Source organism: Amblyomma mixtum, chromosome 8 (assembly GCF_055824585.1).
Source record: "Amblyomma mixtum isolate Tamu chromosome 8, ASM5582458v1, whole genome shotgun sequence".
Lineage (NCBI taxonomy): Eukaryota > Metazoa > Arthropoda > Arachnida > Ixodida > Ixodidae > Amblyomma > Amblyomma mixtum.
Window position 1 is genome coordinate 13,862,225 of NC_143019.1, and position 27,265 is coordinate 13,889,489.

A 27,265-nucleotide genomic window follows, 5' to 3' on the forward strand; every position below is an offset into this window, starting at 1 on the left:
TAAGCATGCATGTCCAGCGAATAATCGCTTGATAGCCTTTCGCGAAGGGCTACATTTTGTTAATCACGCTGATTCTATAGCTTCAGTCTGACTCACGTGAGACCTGTCTCAGGATAGCGTATTTTCAGTCGCAGTGGCAGGAAAAAAAGATTGCTGGAAACACGCTTTTTTGAGGCACCCCTTTCTTTCTGCGTACGTATGTGCTTACTGCTCTAAGTAATCTATTCAGAGGAGTGTGACAGGAAAGGTCAGCGAGACGGTATTCTTACATAAAACTCGTACGCTCAGTACACGCGGTCATCCGCACACAGCGCGCAAAAAAAAAAAAAGGATAAAGTGGAGCGGTGCATTCGAGGGGTGCCATTATAAGATCGGTGGCACACATTTAGTTTCTTGTTTCTTTGTCCACAAAATATAGCATTGTCTGTGGCTTCGCTGCTTCTCCTTATTTTTAGCTTCGTAGCAAATACATGTACATGTGTATTCACTGGCCTATCTCATAGGTGTGAAGTTTTCGTTATTTGTTTTCTTTCTTTGTCGCCGCGACGTGAAAAATACTCTTCAGTCTCTCTTGCTTTTCCTTTCTCTCTTTCTTGGAGTCTTAGGCCGACTGCGCTCTTATTTAGGGCGACTCATTCTGAAAGGCAAGGTACTAGTCTCTGCGGACCTCCCTATAAAAAAAAAGAAGAGAATAATTTTTTTTTTCTACGGTGTGCTATTTCTCACAGCGTACCAAGAACGCAATTGCTGTAGCAGGCGCTCTTTCGTAAAGCGCGCTTTTTTGCAAGCATAGTGTGTATGCGGCAGAGCCGAACCACAAATGCCACAGGCGACACATTGACGGCTTCGTGGGCTCCTGGCCAATCCTCCGAGGAATGCATCTGCGAAATGCTTGGCCACGGAGAAACGTTATAACTTTTCTTTTCTCCTCATCTTGGCGCTCTTTTAGCGGCTTCTCTAGTATCTAAATACCGTTCGGGACGTGACATAGTAGAACTCTCGAAGGTTGCTCAGCGGCAGCAGATAAAGGCGAGCCGGAAAGGGTAGTGAAGGGGAGAGGGAGAGGGAACATGAGTATTTCTCCGTCTCGGCCTCGGTCTTGGCTGAAAAAAATAAAAGGGCGCACCGTCGAGTGCCGGCACCATCTTATGTCGGTGACGTCGCGCTGATTTCTCTTGGGTGCGAGGAAGTCGCCAGAAATTGCCCTGTTTCAGCATTGAGCAATTCTCATGCACGCGAGGACATTATTTGGCTCTGTCTGCCGGGGGGAAAAAATGAGAAGAAAATTCCATCGCGGCAAGTCTTCCTTTCTTCTATTTACTCTCGTCTGAGGCAGCTTCTTCAGACGTGAGCACCACTCTTCGAATGAAAGTCCTCGACCCTTTTCTCGTCGTTTCTTCACCGAAGTCACACACGATCTGACTCCGATCCAACCCAATTTGCTGCTTGTAACTTCGTGAAAGAAGAATGAAAAGGAAAAGGGGAAAGTTTAAATGAAAAGCGCCTGAGGGAAGATGGAGTAAAAACATTTTTTTCTCGCGGGCGAAGTTGGTTCAAAGATGCGAGGAACGAAGCGCAGTGATCACGTTTTTCCCGCTCGGTGTCACGAATTTCCCGGCTCTGTGGTCGCACTTACGACACTTAGGCAGGCGTGCTGGAGCACTAGCTCTTGGGAGTTGCGCGGGCCCTGCGGCGAGACCCGTTGAGCAAGAGAGGCTCTCCTCTATGCTCTGGGTGTTGTTGCAGTCCGATAGGCAGTTAATATCGAAAGTCCTCTGAAACAGGCGACCGTGGGAGGGGCAAAAGAGGCAAGGAAAGGAGACGAACAAAGTTTCTGTTTTCACGCATTATTATAGTGAGATATCTCGTAGCACTGACATTAGTAAGTAGCTCTCTCACAGCGAGGAGAGGAATGAAGACTGCAGGAACAATTGTTTCTTCACGACGAAAATTGGATGCACAGACATCTTCCTTTCTGCCCTTTAGTAACAAGAAAAATTTTAGCCTCGTAGAGAACATCATGCCCATAGAAAATAACTTTCTGAAACTTGTGCGGCTTGCCTTTGTCATAGCTTGATTTCACCAACTCTATTGAGGAGGCAAACAAAATTATTCACTCCAGTGTAAAGGATCTTTGTTGTAAGAATCGAGAATCTGCGTGAATGTAAATTGTAAAAGTAAAGGCGCCAAAAACCATACACACACACACGACAAGAGAACGGGACAGAGCGCCTCTGTCCCGTTGGCGCTCTGTCCCGTTCTCTTGTCTTGTGTGTGTGTGTGTGGTTTTTGGCGCCTTTACTTTTACAATGAATTACCAACTAGCCCAGCAAGAAGTTCTCTTAGACTGCGTGAATGTACAATGGAACAGGCATTCTGAGTAGTTAAACTTGCTGACGTCGACGGAGAAACCAACCAAACAGGGTAAAAAGAATGCACCTGGTCGTGTGGAAGGTTTCTGTTCATAGCCGCGCACCAGCGAAAAGAAACCTTGAACCAGTGTGAGCCCACAGTCCTTTGGGACGTGGTGAAATAAAGACCTTAGGTTGTTGTTCTTGCTTCGTGTAGTGCAAACTGAACCGATCCAGGAAGCCGTAGGCACAAGGAAACGGCGAAAGGAAGTAAGAGAGGAAGGAATTCTCTTCGCGTAGTATCCGCCAAGGAGCGCTACTAGCCTTCTGTCCGCAAGCTACGCGCTAAGGGGGATGTGACGACAACCAAACAGTCCAGGACACAGATACATGCACTGTAAACCAAAAGCAGGACATCTTTACTTTCTTTTTTACAGAGATGTCTGCATGCATAGATACTGCAGCGTCGTAGTATAGTGGCATTAGTAGTAGTATTGTAGACCTTTTCACGACTCTCGGGAACATCGGCTTTCTGGGCCGTAGGGACAACGTGAAAAAGCTTAGTCCTAACTCTTTCTTGCGCTCCGCAGCTCTTTCGCCCCTCGAACTTTTTTTGAAAAGGTCTATAACAGCAGGCGGAAAAGTAGCACCCAAAACTCAGTGACGTCACCAGTCTCGGATCACATGATCACTTACCCCCGATCCTGTCGACTGCGCCAAATGTAAAGTTCCTGTCAGTGAAGCAGCACAGTACGTATGTTTCGACGCCATCTATTTATTCTGATCTCCCCTCACCGTTTCCTCTTCTTTATGTTAGCATTCAACTATGTTGTCTTTGTCAGCCCTTACGCTACTACACCTTGAGGCTGGAGCGTTGCCGTGCGCTCGTTTCAGTCAATGAGAATGTCGTCTATGGTCATTGAATGTAGTCTCGGGAATGTGCCCTTTCGGAAATGAGGGGAGGCAATGCAGCTACGTAATCTCTTCTGTCTGGGAAGAAGGAACGGGTCTGAGTTTTTTTTTTTTTTTTGTAAGACGTCGGCAACGCTACGCACGATCAGAGGCAAGGTTTTGGGAGCAATGCCTGGATGGAATCCTCCTCCGAGAGGAACAGATAAAAAAACGGGCGGGGGGGGGGGGGGGGGGGGGGGGGGTGAGGGAGGGGAGACCGAGGAAGAGGAGCCGCTGATACCCAGCTCCCCTCCGCTGATCCTCGCTTCCCTGAGCCATCGTCTGGCGCGCCCAATTAGAGAGATTGAGCTCTTCTTTCTGCCCGGCGCTCTTCTGTCGGCTCGCGAACCCGCGCCGTCGTGTCGCCGAGATACGGAGGCGTTCGGAAGGAGGTTGGGGAAAGGGAGTGTGGGGGGGGGGGGGGCGCACCGCGCTCCTCCTTATCCGCACTCTGAGAGTTGAATGATTGATTGGCCTCTCTATAGACGAATCGATTTTTCGCCCTGTCTCGTAGTATATGTACACGACGCTCGTGGGGCCGCCTGCGTATACGCTGCAGCTTCTCGACAACCACCTCTCCCTCACTATCCATGTTGCGCAACGCGCCGTCTCCTTCCGCCCTCCCCCATGTCTTTGCGGCTTGCCCTTCAAGTTTGGCCTGATCCAATAAGCGTCGCGTCGCCCACGTGCACTGCAGGCGGCGTCGCGGTCCGGCCTGTGGGCGTTTCCATGCCCGAGGCGCAAATAAAGAAAAGAAAGAACACCCCCCCCCCCCCCTCCCCGTGTGCGAGCCAGCCGTGTTTGCCAGGGAGTCGCAGTCCGTCCTGTGTCTCGCTTTCTTCCTCCGCGTTCACCCAGCTTGCGGGCTTCATTTTGCAACGGTCCGCGTAGCGGGTCGTGAGCTTCGATCGTAATCTGCCGTCTCTCTCTCCCTCTCCCTGTCTCGCCCGCTCGAAGCTCAGTGGGTGGGAGAGGAGAAGGGGCGAAACGAACGAGTGCGCCATCTAGCGACCACCGAATCATTTTTTTTTTCTGCTTCATTTTTATCGGGAGCGGTGTGTATGGGGGGAGTGTCCGTCACGAAAAGCACGTTCCACACGGCCGGCCTCGTTTTTCGGTCGCGCACTGCCGTCGCTGCGTACATTGCGGAACGGGGGGAAAAATGATCAAGAACTGGCCAAGTTCACGAATGGGAGTGAGGCTATAGGCAGGGGTTCATTCCCGAGAAAAGGTCTGCTCTGGCCATGGGGATATCAGCTGATGAAAGCAGGGAGGGACTGGAGAAAAGAGCCGTTAGTCTTTTCTTCTTTTCAGAGCGCTAATGAAAGGAAGGCAGTGGTGACGAAATTGCAGCGGCGAGTTTATTAACGAGCACGTCACGGATAGACCTTTCCAGTGGTCGCGGTGCGCCAAGCCCGGCACTTCGCGAGAACCAAGCGATAACCGCTCGACGGCCTGAATGCTGAGTACGGAGATCCAACAACAGGCCTAGAACAACGTCGTTATCGTACAACACCTGTATGGGTATTCATGAGTGAGGGAAGATACAGACAGGGCGGCGGGCTTAGAACAGTAATGTCTGAGCTCTTTCTTAGTAGTGTTCACTCTCCAATAGGCATTATTGCTTGTGCTATCCTCTCAATGGGTATATATGGCAGCAAGTACTTGATATGCGAGCCGCCAGCTTTCCCTAGAAAGAAGAAAGAGAAAACACAAAAGGTTTCCATAGTTTTTTGTTTCCCTTAGGCATGACAAAGGGGCAGCAATGGTTGTACACCTTCTCCCCGCCCCTTCCCCTTGACCTCTTGGGCAGCGCCCACTCCCAACCTAGCAGAGCAAAGATGTGCGTAACATTCGTGGGTGGAACGGTCAAAAAGTGACCAAAATATTATGACGTCATTAAATTCTTACTAGATGCAAAAAGCGACCAAGAAATGGCGACGTCATTAAATTCTTAATAAATACATTCCCCTACAGTATTAGGACTGTTACTAAAGCGTACCTTAATTTCCAGAAAGGCCCAGAAGAAACTGGGCCTTTCCCTGCAGCAAATGAAAGAAAGGAAGAGGAAAAGAAAGAAGGAAAGAAAAAGAAAAGCAAGAAAGATAGAAGGAAAGAAAGAAAGAAAGAGGGAAAGAAAGGAACGAAAACAGAGAAAGAAGGAAAAAACGAAAGCGGGAAAGAAAGGCCGGACAGAAGAAAGAAAGAAAGAAACAAAGAAAGAAGGAAAAGAAAGAAAGAAAGAAAGGAAGAAAGAAAGAAAGGAAGGAAGAAAGAAAGAAAGAAACAAAGAAAGAAGGAAAGAAAGAAAGAAAGCCGGCCAGTTCTGAGCATATCGATTGCCTGCGTAGTCGCGTGTTGCCTTTGTTGTTGTTGACAACTTCCACTTCCTCCTGACTCCTTCTGAGGGCTTCCCCAATGTGGGACTCCCCTCGATGTCCGGCGGATCCCAGAAGATAGTGGAAGTGTCCTGACTACGACGTCACTCCACCGTCATGAAGGCGCACATGTCAAGCATCGTGCACTAAGGGACCCGTCGTGAATCTATGCACTCCTGGTATACGCCCTCAACTGGCTTTGCATTCTCTAACGCCACACATTCGTTGACGTACTCGTGATAGCGTCCATGGCGCTGACACGCACTTGCCGTGAAGTCCCAGCGCCAGGCGCCAACTCCCGAAAGCACTGCTTTCCAACGTTCTGCTCGCGAGCTTGAAAGTACTCTCGGAAGAAAGGCATCTCGCTCCATTCGGTTCAGCTTCCGTTGGCGCTGACGGTAATAGGCGGAAAATCCGTTCGCGAATGTCGGTGAGGCACCATTCGAAACTGGGCCCGCAGCCAACGAGGCGAACTTGAAAGTGATGAGTGACTACTCCTTACCAACTCGTGCGGAGGAAACAAAAAAACTATAAGGAACACGGAAAGGAAGAAATAATTAGGGAAAGAAGGAAGGATGGAAAGAACGAAAGCACGAAGACAGTGATTTGAGAAAGCGAGAATTAAGAAGAGAAGCAAAAGAAAGATGAAATAAAGAAAGTGATAGCGAAAGCAAGTACGCAAGCAAGCTAGAAAGAGAGAAAGCGACGAAGAAAGAGTGCAAGCGAGATATGAAGAGAAAAGGAAGGAAGAAAGAAAGAAAGAGAGAAAGAAGGAAAGAAAGGAAGATAGAGAGAAAGAAGGAAAGAAAGAAAGGAGGAAACAAATAAAGAGAGAAAGAAAGGAACAAAGAAAGAAAGGAAGACAGAAGAAAGAAAGAAAGAAAGGAAGGAAGAGAAAGAAAGAAGGAAAGAAAGAAAGCAGGAAAGAAAGAAAGAAAGAAAGAAGGAAAGAAAGAAAGAAAGAAAGAAAGGAAAAGAAAGAAAGAAAGAAAGAAAAAGAAAGAAAGGAAGAAAGAAAGAAAGAAAGAAAGAAAGAAAGAAAGTGGCAACCTTCTTGGTATTGATTTGAAGATAACGCGAGCAGAGAAACAGCGGTGTGTAACAAGACCGCCACCTGCGTCCTAGTGGGCGAACTGCACTCGCGATGACGAAGCGCGGAGGATGGCGCTAACGAGCTCAGCTCGTTCTCCAAAGGATGAACTCGGGCAGAGGACACACAGCAGAAGCGACGCCTTTGCTGCTTTGTATGGAATTCGAGGCTACCGCAGCTGGGGCACTATAAACGGGCGCGAGTAGACAGAGAGGTCACGATAGCGCTAAGATGCAGGACGGATTAGGTGCAGGCCCTTTTTTTTTATATCTCTAATGTGCCTAATAGTTTGCATAGAAAGTAACCTCCTACCACCGCTCCATAAGGCATGAGTCGTATAAAAATATTCGCAAGCAAGCTCCCTACTACGCGACTCTCAGTTTCGAAGAGGAGGTCTCCACCTAGTGCCGGCTGTGGATGGTTGTGCCTTTCTTGTCAGCCCTACAGGCGTCGTCTCATAAGGAAAAGAAAAGTCAGGATATCAACTCCGACGTTTCGGAGACGCCCACCTCGAAAGCTCCAGAGCTTCATCATCATCATCATCATTTATTAGACCCTTAAAGGCCCCTGGGAGGGGGTATTACATAAGGGGGGGGAGTAGTACATTCATCATGACTCACATTGGTGGGGAAAAAAATAATTAAAAAAAGAACAAACAAGAAAACACACACACAACAAAAGCATAAAGAGAAATAAAGTCACGAAAGGGAAATGAAACCATTTATACAGCAAGATAACACATCAGACGTTCTTTAAACCTTTCTGGATCGCTTTCAATGACAACCGATTCTGGAAGCCGATTCCAGTCTTGAATAGCGGCTGGCAAAAAAGATTTGTTAAAGGCATTAGTTGATCCGTGTAAACGTTGGATGCTCATGGAGTTGAATAAACGGGATGACGTGCGCACAGGAGGGACTAGAACGGACTCGCGTAGGTTAGGAAAATTGTGATATAATTTGTGCAATAAACATAAGCGAGAAACTTTGCGTCTAAGGGCTAGGGGGCTGATAGCGATGGATGACTTGATAGCGGTAATGCTGTGGTGAAAATCGTAATCTGAAGTAATGAAGCGTGCCGCACGATTCTGAATGGATTCAATGGTGTTAATTAAGTAAGCCTGGTGAGGAGACCAAATTGCTGATGCGTACTCAAGTTTAGTGCGAATGAAAGTCTCGTATGCTAGTTTACGGATTGATTGCGGAGACAGTGAAAGTGACCTTCTAAAAAAACCCAGTGTTTTTGATGTATCAGCAACGAGTTGAGTGAAGTGTTTTTCCCACGTCAGTTTGCTGCTGATTGTGACACCTAAGTACTTATATGATTCAACCTGCGAAAGGATAGTTGATTGAAGAGAATAAGGATACGTAATATTGGAATGCTTGCGTGAAATTTGCATAAATTTGCATTTAGTGATGTTCAGCTCCATCAACCATTCGGAACACCAATTATCTATTTTTTGTAGGTCATTTTGTAGGATAACCTGGTCGTCGTGAGAGGAAATGCGACGATATAACACACAGTCGTCAGCGAAAAGACGAATGGACGAAGATATGCCGGATGGGAGATCATTGATAAATATGAGAAAGAGCAGGGGCCCAAGCACAGAACCCTGCGGCACGCCTGAAATCACTTCATGAGTTGCTGAATGATAACCGCCGATGACGGTATATTGAAACCGGTTAGTGAGGAAACAGTTAATCCATGATAGTGTGAGGGGATCAATATTGAGGCAAGAAAGTTTTGACATAAGACGTCGGTGCGGGACGCGATCGAACGCTTTTGAAAAGTCTAAAAATATGACATCGGTTTGAAATAATGATTCCAAATGCAAATGAAGGTCAGTAGTGAATTCAAAAAGTTGTGTCTCGCATGAAAGACCGGGGCGGAAGCCATGCTGCTTAGAAAAGAAAAATGAGTTATTGTGAAGGTGGCTGGCGACTTGAGAGTATATAATGTGTTCCATGAGCTTACATGCAATGCACGTTAATGAAATTGGGCGATAGTTGGACGGATTTGAGCGGTTTCCTGATTTGAATACTGGCACTACCTTGCTTAGTTTCCAGTCTTCCGGAAGCGAGCTGTCGGTTAATGACTGGGTGAATATGATTTGCAAGATCAGGCTAGAAATTATTTTAGTGGACTTCAGAATCTTCGCGGGGAGGTTGTCAGGGCCGGGGCTGGTAGAGAACTTAAGGCTGTCAATAAGTTTCTCGATTCCTTCTGCAGAAATATGAATGGGCGGCATCAGGTTGAGGTGTGAGCTTAACTAAGACAATGAGAGCATATGAGACAACCCCTATGTGGACAAGGGGACAAACGGCCGTTTCTTACCCAACAATTCTGGACAAAAGCATTTTTGAGCGGGAAACCTTTGATGTACGCAATTTTTTTCGTATAATGTAAGATTTCACTATAACAATCAATATATCCGCAGGTCATCCGACGGCAGTCTTGAATTATTTTTCTCTCAACGTTTTGCTATCGTCAAAATCCTCCCTATTGGTTTTCTATGATATGAATAACTTTACGATGCGATGGATTGAAGCACTTTAAAAAACATATTTTGCTACGTATCAGAAGAGTAGACCATTACCTTCAATATTTCCACAACAGTATCTTACAATTTTTCGATTTTCAAAATTTTTGTCCGATAATGTTGGACATGAGAATATGAAGAAAGAAGCGTGCCGCAGATGCGATTATTCGTGCGACTTTGTTGCAGTTTTTGAGAGTCTGAAATAAGTATTTCATTAAGGAGGCATGAGAAGCTGATATCCCAAATTAAGGAAACGCACAACTAGCCTCTGAGCAATCGTAATTGCAATAATTGAAATTCCAGATGCTTAACAAGAGAAAACAAAATGGCGTGCGGTCGCGGCACATTATTGCTGTCAAGTAGGCACGCCTCACTACGAATACTCGCTATTGTAAAGCCTCTCAGGATGCGGAAAGTTTCACGGTGCGAAAATGCTAACTGGCTGCACGTGACGCGGGTGGCGTTTTGGCGGGTGTCGTTAATACATACCAATCCTTTCTTTACACCCCACCATATTTTTCAGTAACACTAATTCGCACTAAAAAATCTGAAGGTCAACCAATCAAGTTCCGAAATTGCTTACAGATGCAGCGACGAAATGTCGGCATATCATCATCATCATCAGCCTGACTACACCAACTGCAGGGCAAAGGCCTCTCCCATGTCTCTCTAATTAACCCTGTCCTTTGTCAGTTGCCGCCACTGTATCCCCGCAAACTTCTTAATCTCATCCGCCCACCTAACTTTCTGCCGCCCCCTGCTACGTTTGCTTTCTCTTGGAATCCACTTCGTTACCCTTAAGGACCAGCGGTTGTCTTGCCTTCGCATTACATGCCCTGTCCAAGCCCATTTCTTCCTCTTGATTTCAACTAAGATGTCATTAACCCGCGTTTGTTCCCTCACCCACTCCGCCCTCTTCCGATCTCCTAACGTTACGCCTATCATTTTCCTTTCCATAGCTCGCTGCGTTGTTCTTAACTTAAGCTGAACCCTCTTTGTTAGCCTCCACGTTTCTGCCCCATAGGTGAGTACCGGTAGGATACAACTGTTGTATACTTTTCTCTTCACGGATGTTGGTAAACTATACCATTCATGATATGAGAGAACCTGCCATATGCGCTCCACCCCACTCTTATTCTTCTAGTTATTTCCTTCTCATGATCCGGATCTGCGGTCACTACCTGCCCTAAGTAGACATATACACTCAGCGTGATACTCAGAAAACTGACGCTTACGGTACAAAACTCGGAAATTGTCGCCACCTCCCTGCGGCACTGTTATAAGCATTTTACTTTAACAAAACTTCTGATTGGGCTAGATGGTGCATAGCTTGTGAGTGACACGTCTGTTAATCTTTTGCACGCAGAGTACAGGTATCTTGAGCACGCATTGTGAACCCGACGATGTGTTTCTTTACTGCGCATGTCTCCATTTATGTATATAATCTGCTCTCTTACCTGCAAATAAATCAGATGAAGTTAGCGCCTGTCCTGTGTCTTTCCTCTCTTGTGTGCGTGTTGTTGTGCGCTTGAATTCGTTTCAAAATAAGCTATGCACCATCTAGCCAAATCAGATGAAGTTAGCGCCTGTCCTGTGTCTTTCCTCTCTTGTGTGCGTGTTGTTGTGCGCTTGAATTCGTTTCAAAATAAGCTATGCACCATCTAGCCAAATCAGATGAAGTTAGCGCCTGTCCTGTGTCTTTCCTCTCTTGTGTGCGTGTTGTTGTGCGCTTGAATTCGTTTCAAAATAAGCTATGCACCATCTAGCCAAATCAGATGAAGTTAGCGCCTGTCCTGTGTCTTTCCTCTCTTGTGTGCGTGTTGTTGTGCGCTTGAATTCGTTTCAAAATAAGCTATGCACCATCTAGCCAAATCAGATGAAGTTAGCGCCTGTCCTGTGTCTTTCCTCTCTTGTGTGCGTGTTGTTGTGCGCTTGAATTCGTTTCAAAATAAGCTATGCACCATCTAGCCAAATCAGATGAAGTTAGCGCCTGTCCTGTGTCTTTCCTCTCTTGTGTGCGTGTTGTTGTGCGCTTGAATTCGTTTCAAAATAAGCATTTTACTGCACCGAAATACGATATGGCGCGTCTAATCTGTCACCTTGAGCAAAAGAACGCGAGAATGGGACTCTAAAGAAAGAAGAAACAACGCGAGCGCTGACTAGCAATTTGCCGACTTCGATGCGTTGCCGCAATAAATACGAAAGAACCGACGGAGGACAAGAAATAGGCTTAGGTTAGCAGCACAGCTAATCTGTTTCTTTAGTCAGCAAGCGAATCGAGGAACGCAGACGCACTTCGCAGAAGGAAAAAAAAAACAATTATAGTAATCATATCCGAATTGAATAGCTAGGCCTGTTACGTCAGTAGTCTCAGTCTAGCCCTGCAAGTGAAAGTGTCAGCGCGGTGCCAGAGCTCTTCTCGGCTCGCATCTTTCGCTGCTTTCACCGCAACACAGCGTCGGCGGAGGCCCATTTTTTATTGACGAGCGATTTTCGCTCCAAGCAACGCCCACCGCCGCGCTGGCCCTGGATCCGGGCCCGGCGTGCGTGACGCAACCGCCTGATCGCCGCGGGCTTTTATCTGGGCTCAGACGGGATGGCCTGGCTTGGCTTCGCACGGCTTTGCAAACGGCCGGGGGACAACGCGCCGCCGCTGGGGGCGCCCGGAGAAATGGTTCGCGCGCCGCCGACGGCCCCCTGTTGTCGCCTCGCGCGGCTTCAGGTGCGTGACGCAACGGGCTCTTTCGAAAGACGTACACGTACGCACGCACGCACACGCACACGCACGTTCGCCGCCATCCGCTCGCGCTAGCCCGCAATTACCTGGCGGCCCCCTCAATTTGCCGCGAGAGCCTTTGTATACGCCGGTCTGGGAAAGTGCTGCACTATGCACGTCAACCTCGCTACGTGGCTCAGTATTTGGTGCGAACGGTGCAGGTAGACAATTGGTGGTACTCCTAACCAGTAGCGCCTAGAAAAGGTATAGGGGGTTTGTCCCTTGGGGACTAACTGTGCAGCCACAATTATTAGATACTGTCGAAGTGCGAGGATTACTCCCATGGAGACTAACTGCAAATGGGTCATTAGCCGTCCCCCTAAGGACCATCTTTCATCATGGAAACTGCTGCATTTACAGTCTCGTTTTACTCGTTTTGTGGTTTGAGTGTGGTTACTGACCAACCTTTGAATTCAAAGTTCTGTACTATGCACATCGGCCTCGCTACGTGGCCAAGTATTTGGTGCGGACGGTGCAGGTAAAGAATTGATGATTTGTGCACTACAAGCCAGAAATGACTAGAAAGGGCGTAGGGGTTAGTCCTTCGGGAAATAATTGAGCAGTCATAACTGTTAGACACCACAGAAGCGAGAAGATTACTCCCATGGAGTCTAACTGCAAATGGGTCATTAGCCATCTCCCTAAGGACCAATCTTTCGTCATGGAAACTACTGCATGTATAGTCCCGTGTTACTTATCTTATGCTTTGAGTGTAGTTACTCACCAACATTTGAAAAGTGCTGTACTATGCAAGTCAGCCTCGCTACGTGGCTCAGTATTAGATGCGAACGATGCAGGGAGAGAAATTGTGGTTTGTACACTACAAGCCAGAAATGACTGGAAAGGGTGTAGGGGTTAGTTTTTCGAGGTCTAATTGAGCAGCCACAACCATTAGACACCATAGAAGGAGGAGGAGGAAAAAGAGGAAAGCCAGGGAGGAGACACCATAGAAGAGAGAAGATTACTCCCATGGAGACTAACTGCAAATGGGTCATTAGCCTTCTCCCTAAGGACCGATCTTTCGTCATGGAAACTGCTGTAGCTATAGCTTAGGTTTCCTCGTCTTGTGCTTTGAGCGTAGTTACTGACCAACCTTTGATTTCTTTCATCCGCAGTAAAATGCACGAAATGTGCGGCTTAACTGAGGTCGAATAGATTGGGAAATGCGGTTAACTCATTCGAAGTCGCACGGAGATTGCAACTTAGCGAAATGCAAATGGAATGCAGTTGCATAGGGTCAACTGTGTACGCAATAATCTTGTGCATTAGAACCGACTCTGCAGGCTTTCTAAATAAAAGTTGTTCTCTCTCTCTCTCTCAGAAGCCCGCTTACGCCAGTGCGGGCGTTGTGGCTTGTCTAGCGGGAGGGTAGCGCACACATGGCATTAACGATGTGCGCTGACTGTGAGCTTTGCTCCCCTGCTGTGGATGACAGGGAAATTTCAATGCTGTTGCATATCAGGACATCTTTGATGCAAATCAGAAGCCCAAAATGACTTACTTTTTCGCCAATCAAACTTCTGCTGTGATGGAAGCCTTCCCAGTAAAATACATTGAATGCGGCTGCGAAATTTGACGACGTTTTCGTGACGCTTGTACGCATCGCACACGACATTAAGGTGAGCTTATCAACTTTATACTGGAGTGAAATGCCGTGCCGAAGTCGAACAGCTAAACTCAGCACAGCATTGTATCACGTTGGCGCAGACTCGGACGTCTTCCAAAAAGCGCGGTAGGACCAGCTATTGAGTTTTGTCCTTGAGGAATATAGCGTATGCAAAGATCGCTGTTGTACAGGCAGAAGGAATATAGAAGGCAAAACTTTGTAAGTCTGCAGTCAGCACTTTGTCCACCGTCAATTAGCGCACCGGTCTTTTTAAAGCGAAAGCTTTACTACTTGCACTTTGAAGCCTTTGCCGTGCGACGGCGGTGCATATGAAATGATATTTCGCATGACCTCTGTGTGACGTCACGCCGAAGAGCTGGGCGACCATCTCGCACCGTCTGCGAGTAGTGGCGGTGCCACCACCGGCGGCCTTAGATTAGATTGGATTAGATTACATTACATTGGATTAGATTGTATTGGATTTGATTGGATTGGATTGGATTGGATTACATTGGATTGGAATGGATTAGAATGTATAACCGATGCATCACCACAAGTCTAACTACAAGCACCACCACCAGCTACACTACCAGCTGAACCATGGCGTAGGTACGGATATTGCTTTCGCAATTACCGGGCTTAACCAAGCTAAGCCACGGCGATTTTTTTTTTAAGTGTAACGTTCCTCTAGACGCAAGGTCCACTTAATGCGTTTTGGAGCTAGACGCCAAAGTATGACTAAATTTCGTCCCTGAGGGTGACCAAATTATTCCCTTTCATATTTATCATACCTGTAGATCCTCTAGCAGCACATGTATTGATGCTGTTAACAACCATGGTGAAGCCGCCCTCTTTTGTCGTTGGAAGCCTGCCGTCTGCGGAAATTTTCGGGCTATGTGGTTGGTTGTGCTGGGGGTGGGAACAGGCAGGTGGTGAGCTGTGCCCACTGGGCGAACTTCGGCAATCGCTAAGACGGCTTCAGCTCACTTTTATGCGCCAGGCTAACGACGCGGCAGTGGATATTAAAACGGAATGTATGTCGACGGTTCGTGTGCTTTATGAGCGGAATTTCTTATCGTGTTTCCCATGACAGCGCCGAGAGCCCCTATCATGAAGTATCACCCGTGTTCGGCGCTTTATTCGGCGCCTTTATAGGGCAAAGTGGGGAAGCCAGTTTAACGAATCACGAGAAGGGTCCTTTGACAGTCTGGGACCATGTAGTATGCAGGCCGCTTCCGAACTCGTTCTATTAAATGCCGTAGGACTTTCTAGATAACTGGCATGCATCATCGCCAACACTATCGAGAACATCGTTCACGAACAAACTAGTTGCGTCGCGGCGAGTTTGACTGTGAAGTGAAGCTGAAAACAATGAACGGCGATGAAGGTAGAAGACCGACTGAATAAGTGAACGTTGCAAAAAATTGCGGCAGCGTTAAGAAGGTGCGCTGGAAAGTTTTATATAGCGACGGACACCAGAGACCCAGTGAGGCGCGCGCCTATGCTACTCTTGACCGTCGCAGCGAAATTATGCAGAGCGTCTTCCTTCCCGAAAGAGGGACGTCATCATACGCGTCCTCTCCCACGGTTGGATGATCACGCTTTATGCGTCGGCGGCGTTTAATTTCTCTCGGCTGAACGGCGAAGACGATCAACGTCGACTTCCGTTGAGTCGAGCGCTCCGCGGACCGGGAAGCGATGGTCGCGTATGAAAGTCAGGCGCAAGTTTCCCTACGGAGCAGCAATTTAGCGAAATATGCGTGACTCGGTGATTAGGCGTGGCCCGCCAAGCCCTGTAACGAAGAGCAGCAGGGCACTCTCGCTCGTATCCGGGTGTGCGCTCGTTAAGCGTTACAAGGAAGATTTGCTTCAGGGTCTGCCCGGTCGCCGCCATCTTGAACCGCGGCCAGCTAACGCGACATGCTTTTCACCCGCCGCCTATAGTTCGTATATATGCTATATCCAGATGCTATATCCTATTGAAATAAATTGCCTGAAGATGCGGGGAAGTGTACGTCCATGAAATTATTCGTTAATTATATCGAAAAAATTGACTTTTCTGTTTAATTCTCTCCTATTCTTTTTGTGTTTGGATCACAGAACATTTCTGCATTTTTGAATTTTTTGTTTTCACTTTGATCACTTTATGTATTGTAAACACTACTGCATGGGCCCGAAAACGGCCTGCAGTATGTTTAAATAATAAATAAAATAAAATATACTTCTAGTGGACCTAAACAGGCTCGTCTATAGACCTTTTTCAGGTGCGCGCGGCCATCTTTCGACAGCAGCGCCGTCTTGCGTCTGGCCGATTTCTCCGCCATGTTGGCTTGGGTGGACGCCGCTGCGATACAGGAAGCGAGTACTCGCCGCGCTGTTCAGCCTCATCCGAGTGTTGATTTTTGCATGATTTTGACCTGTAAAGTGTTGCAGTGTATGCACTGAGCAACTGTGAACAAAATGGCCCGTGCTTCGGCGAGCGGCGACGCGGATGTCTCCCTGCAAGTTGTGCCGAAAATCGACATTGGAGGTGCGCTTCTACGCAAGTGTGCGCAATTCATTTAACGGCTTTCTGATATTTATAATGGAGACATTTATTCATGCGAGCACGAAACTTGCTGAGCGCTTCTATGTAGTAGTTATAATTATAAAAGAAAAACCACTCCGTTCCGAGCTAACAGCAGTGTTGCTGTCAAGCGCTCAAGCGGTCTGCTCTGCGTTGCGCCGGTGACACGAACAGATTGAAACTGCGTTCGAGCGAAACAAAACTGCGCGAAGAAGACGGGACAAAAGAAAGGCACGAATACACACACACAAAGCGCAGACTCTTGACTGGCACGTTGACAGTGCGATGAGGTTAACATAGGTAGTTGCCGCTTGTCCCTTGTTCATAGGAAGAGTGGTAGAGCCCAGAGTAGAAGAAATGTATCGAAGTAAGACATGATGTTGGGCTAGTCGGTTCATGGTTAGAGCGAAACAAAACTGCGCGAAGAAGACGGGACAAAAGAAAGGCACGAATACACACACACAAAGCGCAGACTCTTGACTGGCACGTTGACAGTGCGATGAGGTTAACATAGGTAGTTGCCGCTTGTCCCTTGTTCATAGGAAGAGTGGTAGAGCCCAGAGTAGAAGAAATGTACCGAAGTAAGACATGATGTTGGGCTAGTCGGTTCATGGTTAGAGCGAAACAAAACTGCTTGAAGAAGACGGGACAAAAGAAAGGCACGAATACACACACACAAAGCGCAGACTCTTGACTGGCACGTTGACAGTGCAATGAGGTTAACATAGGTAGTTGCCGCTTGTCCCTTGTTCATAGGAAGAGTGGTAGAGCCCAGAGTAGAAGAAATGTATCGAAGTAAGACATGATGTTGGGCTAGTCGGTTCATGGTTAGAGCGAAACAAAACTGCGCGAAGAAGACGGGACAAAAGAAAGGCACGAATACACACACACAAAGCGCAGACTCTTGACTGGCACGTTGACAGTGCGATGAGGTTAACATAGGTAGTTGCCGCTTGTCCCTTGTTCATAGGAAGAGTGGTAGAGCCCAGAGTAGAAGAAATGTACCGAAGTAAGACATGATGTTGGGCTAGTCGGTTCATGGTTAGAGCGAAACAAAACTGCGTGAAGAAGACGGGACAAAAGAAAGGCACGAATACACACACACAAAGCGCAGACTCTTGACTGGCACGTTGACAGTGCGATGAGGTTAACATAGGTAGTTGCCGCTTGTCCCTTGTTCATAGGAAGAGTGGTAGAGCCCAGAGTAGAAGAAATGTACCGAAGTAAGACATGATGTTGGGCTAGTCGGTTCATGGTTAGAGCGAAACAAAACTGCGTGAAGAAGACGGGACAAAAGAAAGGCACGAATACACACACACAAAGCGCAGACTCTTGACTGGCACGTTGACAGTGCGATGAGGTTAACATAGGTAGTTGCCGCTTGTCCCTTGTTCATAGGAAGAGTCCCGTCTTTTGTCCCGTCTTCTTCGCGCAGTTTTGTTTCGCTCTAACCATGAACCGACTAGCCCAACATCATGTCTTACTTCGATACATTTCTTCTACTCTGGGCTCTACCACTCTTCCTATGAACAAGGGACAAGCGGCAACTACCTATGTTAACCTCATCGCACTGTCAACGTGCCAGTCAAGAGTCTGCGCTTTGTGTGTGTGTATTCGTGCCTTTCTTTTGTCCCGTCTTCTTCGCGCAGTTTTGTTTCTCTCTAACCATGAACCGACTAGCCCAACATCATGTCTTACTTCGAAACTGCGTTCGACCGCGTCTTTCACTACATTTTCCATCTGCACTGTCCTAAAAAACAGTACTTTCTGTAGTGCTACATGGAGAAGGCACGGCTGGAGCGCATAAGCGCACAAAATTCTGTTGCGCCTTTTGGCTTTGCATAAATTTTTGATTACTTCGTACTAACGGTAAAATAACTCGTGAAGCGTGCAAATGAAGGGTGGTCCACTCTTAGCGTGAACATGCGAGTGTGTGGCAGCGCTCTTCAGAGCGCTAGTGCATCCGTCGGCGTCGCGCGTCGAAGCAAAGTGTCGCAGGAACCGAGGAAACTGGATTTGGAGCTTCGCGTCGTCGCACATTTCACTAAACTCGAAAAAAGATGTAGTAGAGAGGCATCTGGCCTTCGGGCGCGATGTAATTACACACTCGAAACTGGTGCACCTGCTGTGACAGTTCCTCAGGGGCGTATCTGCTTGGTCCGTCTCGGGTGCGGCCGCTGATTAAGGCCGAAAGAGCGAGAAAGCGCGTGCGTGTGGTCGGGTGGGCACTGCGTGCCTGCTGATTGCACGTCCCTAATAGCACATTTTTTTTTTAAACAATCGGTACTTTGCATTATGGCGCCAGTTGAAAATAGTATTTAGTTGAAGCATGAGGTGTCACGATGCAAGGTGGACACGTCAAAGCTGCGGCCTTCAGTTTTTTAAGTCCTGCTCGTTTATCGGATACTTACTTCAAGCAAACAGCTGTGGCATTTTGCGGAATCCATCATGGCTTTCAAGTACTATCAAATAGCTATGTTTACAGTGCTGTTGTCGTTAATAATCAGTCGCCAGTGTCGGCAGTTATAACAAATGTTTCACGTAACCCGCAGTGCTGCTGCATCATTTCCCCGAATTATTACTTATGTTTTGATTTTGCAAGGGTCACAGAAGACACATATCTTAGCGACATCAGCAGTAGGTGCTCGCGTGTAAGGTATGTGTAGCTGAAACAGCCCGCAACCGCACTGCCGACGTGGCTCTCAGTCTTTTTCACACTGCTCCGCTTCAAGCCGCCTTCGCTTCCTGTAGTTGTTTGAACAGTAGACGACTGCGCAGTGGTTTTCCGAAGACCTCGTTGCAGCTTTAATCGCACATACACCCAAATCGAGGCTCCTATTGCTAAGCAACCGCATACAGTAAACACGGAGAACCGCAGAGAACGCACGGACACCGCCTTTCCGAACCAGCCAGAGAGGAGGAAAGCAACATGGCGGTGTTCGGCGCGCTGGGAGCGAGGCTAAAACTGAAAAAGGTCTATACTTGACGCAACGGTAAATTACGTACTAAGAGAAAGGTGTTTAAATAATCCATGAAAACTCTGAGTAGGCTCAAAGCAGCCTGTTGGGTAGAGTCTATGGACAGGCTTTAACTTGTGAACACAGCCGCGATGTATACGCTGCGAACTGAATATATCCTGCATATAGACAGAATGTTGACAGGCTATTGACAGGTTATTGGTAGACTATTGATAGACTATTGACAGACTAGTAATAGACTATTGCCAGCCTGGGTAAAGTCTATAAAGACAGGCTTTAACCTCTATACACGGACACGCTGTATACTCTGCAGACTGGCAGTTTATGATATCGTGCATATAGGTAGGCTACTGACAACCCACAGCCTCCACAAAGACAGACTGTAGGGTACACAGCGACGTGATATGGCCTGTGCATTGATAGGCTATGCACATCCTATCGCCTGTAAACAGAGAGGCTACAGGCCACAGACTGGCTGGTTATACTGTCCTCATGTCAAATATTCTTGAGAAAAAATTTTGAATATTAGAAAACTGTAAGGTAGTGACATGGAAATATTGAAGATAATGGTCCATTCTTCCGATGAGTAGCAAAAGGTTTCGTTTAAACTTTTTCCATCCCTCGCATCGAACAGTTAGGGCTGCCATAGAATACCAGTGGGGAACGCTTTTGACGATAGCAAAACTTTAATAGCAAAACAATGCAAGCCCGTCGACGAAAGATCTGCGGATATTTAGATTGTTATAGTGAAACCCTACAATATATGAAAAAAAAAATGCGTTCGTAAACAGTTGCCCGTTCAAAATTGGTTTTGTCGAGAATTGTTGGGTATGGTATATTGAACGACAGGCTGCGAACAAAATGCACGCGAGAACTGTTTAGTACGACAGTCGGCTGAAAACTCAAAGTTGACGAAAGAACATGAGTTGACTTCGACGAAAGAGCAACTCGCCCACTCGCTATAGCGCCCACGGCACTCGCCACCCGCTGTAGCGCCCACGGTTGGTTTTCCGCGCTGTAGCGAGGTTCCAAGAATCACGCGAGCGACTGCCATAGCTACCTCGGGGCAGAACGTTTATTTACTCGTTCAGCCACATGTTTTCATTCCTGGAGCCGGTTTTACAAAGGTCACCCGGTTTTACAAAGGTCACCCAGATGTGAGGATTTTCGCCGCGGAAGTTTCTCGAAGTGAAAACACGTCGTGACCTTCGCGTGGCGAAGTGTGCCGTCGACAGATGGCGTTTCGCACAGGCGTCAGTGCCGCGTTTCAGGTCTGGAAGAGACCTCAACCAATGACCTCCGTGTTCACACGCCTTGTCACGCAACAGTTTCTCTCAAAGGTCATGCGCTATTTTTGAAAATATGCAACGGCGGGAGGTTGTTTCAGGTTACTTATTGTAAGGAGGTTACTTGGGTTAATTTACTGGTATTTAAACTTTAAGTAAACAAGGGAATAGAAAACTTTAAGTAAACAAGGAGATGGATCAATAGGCAGTAACTGCCAACTTGGCAAATGTCATTACCTATCAGATCAAACGTTTTAGTGATACACTGTTCGCTTGTGCGCATTCTTTAATAGTTGTCTCGTTTCGTCCTTGCAACCACTCAATGCATTCAAGTTGCACAGCAATGCAATACCAAATAGCCTCTTTTGTCATCCTGCTTGCTTTCACTGATAGATTGGCTGTACTTTTCCGCAGAGAAGGCAAGTACTGTGGCTAAGTTAGCCTTCAAATACCACCGATTACAGGTGAATATTTCTAGAACGCCTGCGTTCAGAAAGTATCAAAATACCTTTCGAATCGTTTTTTAACTAGCCACTAAGTTGACGGTTGCGGAAAACAACGACTTGGTTGTTCTTTATAATGACGGCATCAGTAACGTCACATGATTCCTCAGAGCTGCGAGTATCCTTATGTTTATGCGTTCACTTTTCCAACCCCAACCTCAACTGCTTCATTGCTTCGCAGTGGTGAGTTTTAGGATTCGGGTTCGAATCCTGCATTCCAGGCGGGTTTCATTTCGGCGAGTCGTGGCAACTGACGTAAATAAAAAAAAATATTGTTGCTTGTTGGAAACTCAGCTGAGGAGGTCTTTAACATTGATTTTCTTGTTGTAAGATGGGTACTGGGATGGTTAGAGGTACTGGGCGCCGGTGGTCCGTAGACACAGAGGTCGAGCACCGAGAGCACACACACAAAGCGATGGCAATGCCGCTCAATACAACGGTCAGAAGTTCGTCGTCGTCTTCGCCAGAATAGGAACTTCGTCGTTACATTGTATTTAATTTTACAACCTTGGTGCGCTGCCTTCCGTAGCATAGAATTTTTAGAAAAGAAATGAAGCATCCAAGAGATATGTGACAGCAGAGATGGGACACAGCAATGACATACTAGCAAATGAAATTGAATAGCGCCTAGTAACGGAACAGGTGTCATTGCTAGAACTAATTACACTATTTATTACTTAATGATTAACATCGCAAATTAGGGGAGCATCTCTCTATGCTTTCCTCGGCTTCGGCGACTGCTGGCTTCCTTTATATTGTTAGAACTAGTAACATCAACTAGAACGGGTAAATGTTCCAATAGAGTTCGGTTGCAGTTGCAGTAATGGGAACTGAATGCGGTACTAGCATTTACTACGGTACTAGCTACAAATGTTTCAGTTGCTAGTTACCCATTGTCGTCTCCTCTCTGTTCTTGTTTCGGTTTATTGTTTTTAATTATCTCTCAACAACTGTCCTATGGCTATGCCATCTTAAGTTAATTAATTATAGATACCCGCGCAAGGTTTATAGTAATGCGAGATGAAGCAGCGAAAATGCGAGTAACGTGTAATTAATTAATACAGCTTGCTTTGAAAAAGACCGTGCACGCTCCAGTAAAATCCTGAGCGGTACAACGAAAAAGAAAGCACGGAACAAAAGCCCCAAACTTGCAAGCCTAACAGGCTGTCACTAATTGAACCCCGCCTCCTGGAAAGTAAAAAGGCTCTCGGAGGCGCTCTTAACTCGCGAGCCTCATTTCACGGCTGACTTGTCCTGTCTGCGGCGGACAGAGCCTTTATCTTGGCCCTGCTATGAGTCCTTAAGATCGCAAGCAGTGCCCTAACGTTGGGCCCTGTTGAGGTCCTCCGCTACCGCAAACCATCGGCTTACTTTGATCGTCTCAAAGAAATGTTCACTGACACAGTCATTCGAAGCCCTCATCAAATAATCTAATCCCTTATAAAAGTGGTCTATAGACAGTCTATAGACTTCTTATTTATTTTTTATTTATTCAATAAACCCCTAAAGGCCCTCAGTCGAGGGTATTACATAGGGGGGAGTATTAACACACACAAGAACGCAAAACAAGAATGTGCAAGCACCAAGGTGCAATACGTAAATACAGAACAAAGCACAAGTAGAAAACAAAACAAAACAAAAACCTGTAATATACATTAAAATTTACACGAAAAGAGAACAGATAGTGCATTAGAGGCTTAACATAACCGCTGGAACAAAACAAAATAACAAAACAGCTGAATGCAGAGTGTGGTACAATCAGTGAGTAAGGCTAAACAGACATTTGGGTTAGAAGGTCCTGAAACTTGTTAAGGTTCCTTTTTGTAGCGATGTGTGATGGTAGATTATTCCAGTCTCTATTGCCTTCGTATAGATATTCATTTTTGTCCAGCAATGGTCTATAGACTGCCTAGACTGCCTATAGGAAAAAGTCTACTTAAAGTGTATGGCCATAAATCTATAGATTTTTCTATATACTGTCTATAGCATTTGTATTGCCTATAGACTGTTTTCTAGGATTTGTCTATAGACAGTCTATAGACCGTCTGAAACTTTTTTTTTGTAAGGGATGATTCAGTCGATAAATATTCACCCAATAACTCGGAACAACTCAATGAGAAATAATAAGTATTCGACCATGTCGAGCCTAGACACCGCTGATTACATAACATATTCTTTCGCTCATTCTTAGTGTAACAAAAATTCTGCCCTCATTCTACTTTTGAGTACATTTCCCTGTTCCCTTCATACCCAACAATTCTGGACAAAAGCATTTTTGAGCAGGAGACCATTCACGAACGCAGTTTTTTTCATATAATGTAATATTTCACTACAACAATCAATATATCCGCAGATCTCCCGATGGCGGTCTTGCATTTTTTTTCTATTAACGTTTTTGCTAGCGTTCAAAGCGTTCCCCATTGATTTTTTTATGGCAGTCTCAACTGTCCGATGTGATCGACGGAAAACACTTTAAAAGGAAGATTTTACTACATGTCACAAGAATGGATCATTAACTTCCATATTTCCATACCAGTGTGTTGCAATTTTCCAATTTTCAAAATTTTTGCCCGAAAATGTTGGACATGTGATGAACCAGTGCGATCCTCGCCCACTGGATCGAAACCTGACTGTATTTTTTGAGTAAACGGGATAAAGAGCGACAATCACAGCGCACTAGTGCCGTTCTTTTTTCTTCCTGTATGCTTTTCTTTTCTTATCTTTTGTTGTTTCGCGAGAGGTAAGAGGAGGAAAAAAACTAGCAAAATTAACTCCCTCGACGGTAGCTGCCTTTTCCTGCCGCTTTTTCATCGAAAATGAAAGTACAAAGACGGCATAACACCGGGTGACAGTTTCAGCGACCCCCCGTACGTTTAACCGCCGAAAAGATCCCGGAAGTAGTATCTCTCATGACGCCTTAACTACCTATTATTTTTTTTTTGCCTGACCTCCTTTGCCCACGGATCAAAAAGAGCCTTTTACTGCTTCCCACATCCCCAAGGCACTTTTTTTTCTTCATTCGCGTATATTGATGGAGACACCAAAAAAAGATGTACTCCAACATTGCGCGTCTCATCAAAGCAGACCAGCAGATCAGTTCTTACCATGTACCCTTACAAAAATTTTTTTAGACAATCTATAGACTGTCTATAAGCTTCTGTCTATAATGTCCACAGACTCTCTATAGACAAATCCTAGAGAACAGTCCATAGGCAATACAAATGGTTTGATTTATTCGGGTTTAACATCCCTAAGCAACTCAGGCTATGAGGGACGCCGTAGTGAAGGGCTCCGAAAATTTCGACCACCTTAGGTTCTTTAACGTGCAATGACATCGCACAGTACACGGGCCTCTAGAATTTCGCCTTCATCAAAATTCAGCCGCCGCGGCCGGGTTCGAACCCGCGTCTTCCGGGTCAGCAGCCGAGCGCCGTAATCACTGAGCCACCGCGGCGGGGCGCAATACAATTGCTATAGACAGTCTATAGATAATTTGTAGATTTATAGCCATACACTTTTAGCAGACTTTTGTCTATAGACAGTCTATCGACCATGAATAGACAAAAATAAATATCTACAGGAAGGCAATAGAGTCTATAGACTGACTATAGACCATTTTTATAAGGGCAAACCGATGCTATATAATTCATTACGGTGATTTTCTTTTGATGGTGACCGCATGACCCCGCCGCATGACCCCCACCTCCCGCATACAAGTAGGATGCCACAGGGGAGAGTGGGGCCGTTTAAACGCCAACTGCTAAATGGGCAGCAGGAGAACGCATACATATATCCTCCCCTAAACCGTCCGCTTTCTTGCTTAGTACAAAAAAGGCACTTGAGCCGAATGAGAAAAGACAAGGCAGAGTTTTAGCTTCACTAGCTCCTGTGCGCACCCTTCTTTTTACAGAAATTTTACTCAGCTTGACTGCGCCGTCCTGTGGACTTTCAGGGGCGGGGCCTAGAAGACTTCAGACTTCTTTTACGTAAGCTTCGTTTGCACAACCGGCCAGAGGGTTTTTCGCTGGCTGTCATAATCGACCATTGTTCCCGTGACGGCCAGCTGCGTCGCGCTTTTGTGCAAGGGAACAGGGGGGAGCAAGGTTCTTAGACAGTATGCCGACTGCTGAAAGATGCTGTCTTCAGTTGTGAGAAGTTTAATCTCTCTGAAGTCAACGCATTACCAACGCCGATAGGGCTTGCCTAGGAAATGGTAATATTAGCTGAGTTATTGAAGCTCTCTTTCTCTCTTGTAGCAGTTTTCTCGGTGATTGACTTTCGCGTCTGAGCCTACAGCAGGCTCGTTCCGACACTTTGCGATTATACAGTGTGCAACCTCTGTTTTATTTCGTTCAGGCACGTCGCAGGTCCGGCGTTTTCCCTTTAGCTCGGCGCTGATGTCACGAGATTGAATGTTCTATAGTGGGGAAAAAAAACAAGGCATAGGCCTTTGACAGAGAAACGGCGAATTGAACTACTGCTTCGTCTTGCTTCGGCGTGATTGAAGTGAACTACTGAAACAGGACGTATGTACGGCCTGGACAGTGAACGATCCTCTGAAGCTTTCATAGCATGATGTATGCCTTCATGAGTCTGGTTTCTAAAGAACTTGCTTTGCGTTACGGCTACATCTTCGAGGATGCGCTGTTTTTTGGTAACCTTCATACCCTGGACCACACACCTACCTTCCTGGTCTCCATTCGGCTTGCATCCGCATCGTGCTGCAGTGGACCATAGTCCTTTTAGAGGCGTTCCGGGAGCAAGTGGGGAATTGCGCAGACCGCTCTAATGGGGTCAGTGCGGGGCTCCACACCGCCCTCTCAAGGAGCAGAGATCAAGACAAGGCTTCACTGCGTGAACAAAAAATGACTACGCAGTGCACACGGTGTGGCGCGTTGCACGAACAAAGCAATTCAGGTTCGATCTGAGCCTCTTGTGTAAGTGCACCATAGTGCACTTGATATAGTTGCACTGTTTTTTTTTCTTTTTTTGCAACTGTCTCCTAGCACTATCTCGAACTGGGCCTAACTAGCCGGCCGGACTGACCACTGCATGCGCACTGGAGGCTGCAGGACCACAGGGAAAGGACAGTGCAGGACTGTTTCGGGGGCCGCTTGCAAAACAGAGCATGCAGTGTACAGTCCCGTCCGAGCCAGCTCGACGCGACAGTGCAAGCAGCGGGGGCGTACACCCCCAGCAAGCGCTCCAGTGACCGAGTGCGCGGAGGGCGCCCTGCAGGGTTCCGAAACCGCCGCGGAGAAAACAGGGTCCGCGCGTACTCACACGGGGCGCCGACGATGGCAGGTCACCGTCTCGAAGCGAGGAGCCCCGGTCGATGAGGCGAGCAGCAACGTAGGCGACGGAGCATGGCGCGCCGGCCCCCCCTACTCCGCCGGCTCCGCTGGTCGACGGCACCCGTCCCGGGCCACACGCACACACCGCAGGTCTTGCCGCCGCGACGGGACGGCTTCCGGCGGCCGCAGGGCAGCCGGATCTTGAGCCACGCGGCCGAAGAAGACCGCTCACGGCACTTGACGGGCACAAGAAGTCCTGGCTCAGTATACGCACGCCGCCTTCCCGGACCCGTGCCGCCGTCCCGGTTTCCGGGGTAACGCTCAGTAGTGTGGTCCGCGCGGGGCCCGCGATCGATGAGCGCCGCTCCGCCGTCAGCCGGAGCCACCTGCGGAGAAAGGAACGCGCGCGCAGCTGCCCGCCACCACCACCACGAAGTCGACTCTCCTCCTCTGCATCTCTTTGCTTCTTCGAGCCCGGGCCAGCGACGCTTGGCTTGGCGCGCCGAGCGTCGTCTTCCGGTTTCGTGCGGCCGACGCCGGTGGTGGAGCAGGGGGTCTCAGTTCGTGTGGTGGCTCTTGTTCTCTGGAATACGGGTGTTGCGTGTATTCGACGTTGGGCAGCGGATGTGCATGTTTCCCCCTTATAAAAATGGTCTATAGAAAGTCTAGAGACTTCTTATGGACTCTATTGCCTTCCTATAGATATTTCTTTTTGTCTATTCATAGTCTACAGGCTGTCTATAGACAGAAGTCTACTAAACGTATATGGACATAAATCTAGATTGTCTATTGCCTATACACTGTCACAGCATTTGCATTGCCTTCAGAGTGTTCTCTAGGATTTTTCTATAGAGAGTCTATCGACTTTATGGACGGAAGTCGACGGACAGTCTAAACATCGACGGACAGACGTAAACAGCAGCTTCAACAGATATAGAATAAAGAAAGTA

General features: G+C 47.1%; 1 protein-coding gene across 1 annotated transcript in view; it reads right to left on the reverse strand.

Moving 5' to 3' along the window:
• Nrx-1 (Neurexin 1) overlaps positions 1-26,730 on the reverse strand; it is a 65,062-nt gene extending 38,332 nt beyond the window's left edge. The window contains exon 1 of the mRNA XM_089556551.1: positions 26,305-26,730. The gene's annotated coding sequence lies outside the window, so the exon portion shown is untranslated. The remainder of the gene's footprint in view (positions 1-26,304) is intronic.
• Between the last annotated feature and the right edge of the window lie 535 nt (positions 26,731-27,265).